General features: G+C 40.1%; 1 pseudogene; it reads right to left on the minus strand.

Annotated features, from left to right (window-relative positions):
- Positions 1–1,067: 1,067 nt before the first annotated feature.
- LOC147884979 (uncharacterized) lies at positions 1,068–1,647 on the minus strand (annotated as a pseudogene).
- Positions 1,648–6,623: the final 4,976 nt, after the last annotated feature.

The following is a 6,623-nucleotide window of genomic DNA, read 5'->3' on the forward strand; positions in this document are numbered from 1 at the left end:
TCGATTTCCCGCACTCTATTCCCATTTGACTTCCACATCTTTTGCATCTTCATTCCTTTTGTCCCATCTTCATCCGTAACTTTATCTGTAGCCATAATTGCATCTTTAAATGTGGTCGTAGCCCCCGCAACATCAGGAGAAGTGAATGTTGGTGGAATTGGAATTACCCTACTTGTTGTTGTGGATATCCGTGGTGGATGTGCAATAGGCATTTATAGTCCTTCGCTTATATTCACAATCTCTTCCACCACTGGATTCACAGGAATCTCTTGTGTAGTTGTAGGTTCTTCCAATTCACTTTGCGCTGGCACATTCTCTTTCATAGCTATTTCTTCCACTTCCAATCCCAATTCTGGGTAAGGGAACTCCCCTGACAATCTGTCATGTTTCGGAAGTACATCTTCCATATGTTCTCGAGAGATTAGTTGTGGAGGAGTGGTTGGCTATGGCGAAGGCCTGTCAGCCCTTGTCTTTGTTCTCCTTTCATCGCCCACATCCCACTGAAACTCTCCTCTAGCCACTTTTCTTTCCAAGTTATGTAGATGCATGAACTGGAAGATGCGTCTGTCGTTTACTTCACTTCTCCAGTTCGTCGCTTCTTAGCTGGCTATCCTCGCTCGATTGCTTCTCTAATTCTCTGGTATTCTGCATCTTTCGAGAAGACTTTTGCTTTTCCTTTAGCTCAATTGGTAGAACCCACTTCAATCTAGCCTTTTCCAATCCGAATAACATTAGCCCTTTCCCTTTCAGGTTCTTGAGCTATCTCTTGCCTTTGAGGAGATGTCTCTGCCATGGCAGACTTTATTCTTGTACTATGGCATGCATTTCCTGTCTCCTTTCTTGCACTTCTATGAGCACTAGATTATCATCTTCGAGTACTTTTAGCTCATCTCGCATTCCTAGAGCTTCATATGCAATGCGCGTGAGAACTGTTCCATTGCCATGGCATAACTCTTCGTCATTGCTGCTCTCTTAAGATCCTTGAGGATTTTATCTCCCCAATCACCTCTGATCATTCTATTTCTTCTGAAGGCAATGGTAAACACATAAGCCATATGTGCATCTGGCTATGTGTACCTGTGTGGCTTTAGAACATTAAAGTACTGTTGATGTATCTGTAGTGCCACTTTCACTTCTTAAACTTTTAAATCTGTGTACACACTGTCGTACTTGTCTGAGGAGAAGATGGAAGCTCTTTCCTTAGTTGTCAGCTTCATTGAACTTGTGTCATATCCTCCTTCATTGAGCTTTAAAGCTCTCACCACCAAATCTCCTGTTATATTGACCTCTTGTACCTGTTCAGCTCATGAGATCATAGGGCATCGACTTGACATGGACGCATTGCGAAAAAATCCTCAAAGCCTGTAGGCGATAGATATGCATGCATTCTGGAGAATTCTGAATTTGATGCATCGTTGAAGAAGCATATATTATAGTCTTCTCATGCCCTTTGTCATCTTCAAAGTTTGCTTTGATGGCATAAGCTTGTTTCACCGCTGCGAGCACTTCTTGGTCAATATAGCATTTTTATAGAATCTCCTTTCTGTATAAGGAGAATGGTGGGAGTGCGTGCTTCTTTGACGTGATTTCTTGCTTCCTCTTTTGGTAAGCGGTAGACCTCAAGCCTACTTGCAAAGTAGGGTCCATCTTGTCAAAACAAGTATGTTATCTTTGACGTTAGTCTTTGCTATTCAAACATCCCTGTTTTCGAAGGTTAGTTTCATACATATGCATGTTAGCAAATTAGTGAAGCCAAATTTGATTCTTTGTTGATTCCTGTGGTTGCATAAGCTACCCTGTATCTTGCTATCACTAACATGATCCTTCTTGACTCTAGCATACCTCTGTCATCCATTTATAATGCTTTCTTCTAAACCCGACAAGTTGATTAGAAATAGTGTTGACGACACCAAATTTGACAAATCTACCCCAAATTCTTCTTCAATGTTACAAATAGTGATAGATTTGAGTCCCCCTAAGTGTGCAGATGCCTGAGATGAGCCCAAATTGAAAAATATGCCCTAGTGAGGCTGGCGCGACTAGTTCGCACCTTCTCAGAATTGCAAATTTTTTGCATCATCTCATTCCTTGTGTCATGCATAGGCTCTGACCCAATTCTTGCCAAATTTGAACACCTTTATCCTTCCCAAACATCAGCCTTACTCTGTGAGCGTCTTTTGCAATTTTTGTCAGATCTAGGTCAGATCTGAGGTGGCAACTTAGAAATTTTTACATGGTTAGTTCCATCTAGGTTAGGCCTACCTTCCTATGTGGTTGGATGTGAGTTTGCATCCCTAGATCTCCAGAGATAAGAATTCCCACTTGAAATCACTTGGGCATGATCTCCTCAATGTGTTGGACAAGTCTATGATGTCAATTTTCTCTAGAATCACCCAAATCTAGCCTGTGAGACTGGCACAATTGTGTCATGACATCAGGTTTTTGAAGTTTTTTGACATATTTTTGTTCCCCATGCTTCCTTCAGCCCTCTGATGTCTTTACCACACCCAAAACCCTTCTGGATCTTTGTTTAGAGCTAAGTTTTGTTGTGTTGAGACTTTTTGGCCTTATAAAAACTATTTTACTCAATGCACAGTGTCTAGGCCTTTCTTTGTTCATTAGTGCATGTGCTGGTGTTTAATAGACAAAGTGAGATGGTTTGTGCAAGTACCTGGTAGCCGATGTTCTCTTGGGAACAACCAAACCACCCGTGATCTCTGTACACTCTCTTTGTCTCTGATATACTCACGTGATATACTCACGTAATAGCAGATCTGAGGTGCTCACTCACTCACAAGCTAATATATAGTATGATGAATACGTATGTGAGTTTCGGTAGAGTAGGATGAGAGTAATCAAGCACAGAAGATCACGTGCTGAAGTCTCACAAACCTCTCTCAAACTTAGAATAATGCAAATGAGCAAGCTAAAAGGCTTATATCTAGCCCAACAGACACGTACCCCACTTTCCTAAATAAACCTCACCCATTGAATTGCTTGCCTAGCAAAACCCTAGGTTTGACTGTATACATCAATATCTGTGGTTTTGCTATCTCTTTATTCTTTCTTGATCTCCTGCCACTGACAAGTGTCTGTTGCATTGTTTTTGTTTGCTTCCAAACTTTACCAACTATTCTTGCATGTCTTCTAGATCCGACGTTTGGAGACCATTCCTTTTTTTGAGCTTGTTTGCTTTTTTTATTAATCTTTTAAAAAATAATAAAAAATAACCAAAATCTCAAAAAATTGTACCTACTCCTATTAAAAATAGTCTAATTATATACACAACAAGCACTATGCTATAGTCGCTAAGTTGACTCTTGAAATAGTTCATAATTTCACTTTTTGGCATTAATGCGTGCCTTTTTGTGCATTTTTGTGCATCTGGGCTTGTTTTTTCCACTAAACAAAATAAAAACAAAAGAAAAATAACAAAAGAAAGAAAAGTAACTTCTTGAGCACATTGCCCAGTGTGTGTGCATACGCATTTAGTACAACTCTCTAATAACACACACAACCCAACTCACAGTTGACCTGTCTCACACTCGTGCTCCCCCCCCCACCTAATCGAAGTACTATGTGCAATGATCGGTCATGGTCGTAGGAGTGTGCAAGGGTTTCAAAATATTGTGCCTTATGCATTGTCATGTAATGCGACCCTATTATGCATTGAAAATTAATGCAATTAAAAACATGTTGTGCAAGAAATAAGGTCATGTTACGATGTGTCCAATGGGCATTTGCTCATGAGGTTATGTCCTAACTAACCTAATCTGCTATATACAATTGTTGTCTCTTGGTGCTCATCACCTGATTCACCTTGAAAATTCATCTCCCTTTGGGCGTTGACACACTGGCTTCGCAAATGATGTCAATTTGGAATAGCCTTGTTGTCGACAATGAACAAAATCTAACCATGTCCGACGCAGCACAGACATAAATCCAAATAGCTTGCGGTGAAGATCCAATGCCCTAAAGTTGATTGGCTTCAATGACGTCATTGGAGCCTACTTTTTTGCACTTTGTGGTTGAACTAGCTTTGGCTTCCAAACCTTGACTTCTTTTGTGAAGTCCTTCTTGATCTTCTCCAACTTGTTGATGAATAGTACTTGGCGAAGTAGTTTTTACTCTCCACACCTGTTGACATTGGTTACTTTGCCAAGCACTTCATGGTTTTCATGGTTGTTGGCATTATTCTTGAGTCTTTGCTTTTGGTTTCCACACTTTCTTAATGGTTGTTGGTTTTGATGCACTGTGTGGTTGTCAAAGTGTTTGCCGAATGAGTTGTTCACAGCCTTCTTGGTATAACTTGTTACCAAGTTTCTTGGAATCCATGCCATCCCATCTACTGTGTAATCAAGAGTCGCCTTCAAAACCCATACCTGCTTGATTGCTTGTGTGACCTTTTTTGCACTTCTTGGATGGGTTGAAGTTTCTTCTTCTTCAATTTCTTTGTCTTTCTAGATGACATTGACAATGGTCTTTGAATCTTTAGAACCCAAATGTATTCTGAATCTTTTTGAGCTTGGAGTAACGTTTTGGGAATCCACATTTGTTGACCATTTGTCTGTGACTTTCCTATTGGCGTTTTAGCTGCTTTCTTGGATGTTGGGATCTTCAGTGCCTTAGAAGCATTATCAGTGATTGGCTCTGGTATATCCTTTTTTACCCAAATCCACTTGAGCTTAGCTTCTCCGTGGCTTTTGTTGGCGTTAACTTGCTTTGGTACTTGTGGCTTTTGAATCATCTTTGATTCTTTCTTTTTCTCTTCATTCTTTACTGTGTTTGATTGTGAACCTGCAATGATTGTCAAGGAATCCGGCAGTTCTCGGATGATTGCGGCATACTCTTCATCAAGTTGTCTCAGAGGCACCCACAATCTGTTGTCATCGGCACTCTGACAATGTACAAGTTTTCTCTCCCAGTTGATGAAGCAGTTGTGTTTCCTTTGCCAGGTCCTCCCTAAAATTAGCAGAGTATCTTGCATTTTCCCTTGGGTGACAAAGAAGCAGCTTAGTTCACTTATAAACAAATTTAATTCACAAATGCCATGAGCTTTTACTTTGTCTCCTGTGAATGCTTCAAACATGGCATTAGTTTTCTTAAGTTCTATGTAGTTCAATTGAGAAAACAGTTTATATGAGATAGCGTTCCCATCCGCTCTCAAGTCAATAAATACATAAGTTGGTAAACGTTGTTCCCCAACTTGAACAGCAATGAAGAGGAGGTGTTTCATCCTCGAACTCTCCATCCTCAAGACTCTGCGTTATGCTAAACTTACAATGTTTAGACAACCCTTGGTTAATGAAATCACTCCTCGCATTCTACGTTTGTTAGCTCTTTCTCTGGCTTCCTCTTGACCCATCTCAGCTACTACTAATTTACATTTTTCTTGATGCCATTTTGCTTTATGCAATCTATCAAGCTTCATTTGTGTTAGAGGAATGTTATACTTCTTAGTTCAACATTCGCTTATCTAGTTTGGCATTTCCATCAAGCATGGAAAGCTTAACTATGCACTAAATGATAGTCCAAAAATCACGTAAGGACCACGTCCTCACTTGGTAAACTTAGCCTAGAACTCCTTGAGAGTAAAAACTAGAACTAAATCTCCCAATTGCAATTCTTTCGTCATGATTCAGCTATCATGAAACTGCTTTTGCCTTCTTTTCAAAGCATACATTCTTGCTATAGTAGCTAGTCTTGTTTCATCCAACTGTTCCAATTCTTCTAGCCTCTCTGACAGTTCATGTCCTATCCACATAAGCTCTTTAGCCACTCTTAAGGTTGGGATCAAAAATTCCATGGGCAATATGGCATCTAGTCTAAACACCATTTTAAACGGTGTTGTTCCAATAGCTATCTTATAAGCTACCCTGTATGCCCAAAGGTAACTTCATTTCCCAATCCGTTTTCGAATTGCTCACGATCTTCGTTAACACTGACCCTAGTATCTTATTTGTGCTTTCAACTTGGCCACTGGCTTGTGGATGATAGGGTGCTGACTTCTTATGAATGACCATAAAGATATCCAGCAGATTTTTAATGACTTCATTTAGGAAGTGCTTTCCACGATCACTTACAATTTCAATTCGCAGGGCCATAAGCGAACACATTCTCGAACAAGAACTTTGCAGTTGTACGAGCATTATTCTTTACTGTGGCTTTTGCCTCGACCCATTTCGTCATGTAATCTTTTGCAATAATAATGTATTGTGCATGTGTACGAGCTGCTGGTGGATCAATTGGTCTAATAAAATCAATGCCCCACTTAGCAAATGCTTGTGCTCCCATCATCAGTCTTAGTGGCATTTCATCATCTCGCCACGTATCGGACCTTTGTACCTTTGGCACTCATCACATCTTTTCACGTACTGTGGCACATCCTTAAACAAAGTCGGCCAACATAACCCTACTCTTATTATAGCTTTCGCTGTCACATCAGCAGAGAAATGACCTCCAGGAATACTAGCATGAGCATGCACTAACACTGCTACGTATTCTTTTTCCATCATACAGATTCTCATCTGACCATCTTTACCACCACGATGGTATAGTTGATTTGGCAATAATACAAAAATCTTGAGCTTGCTTCTGCAAGTACCTTTGCCTCAACTTGTTCA

The sequence above is a fragment of the Dipteris shenzhenensis genome, chromosome 26 (assembly GCF_047967505.1).
Source record: "Dipteris shenzhenensis isolate YYH24624 ecotype China chromosome 26, Dip_SZ_1.0, whole genome shotgun sequence".
Lineage (NCBI taxonomy): Eukaryota > Viridiplantae > Streptophyta > Polypodiopsida > Gleicheniales > Dipteridaceae > Dipteris > Dipteris shenzhenensis.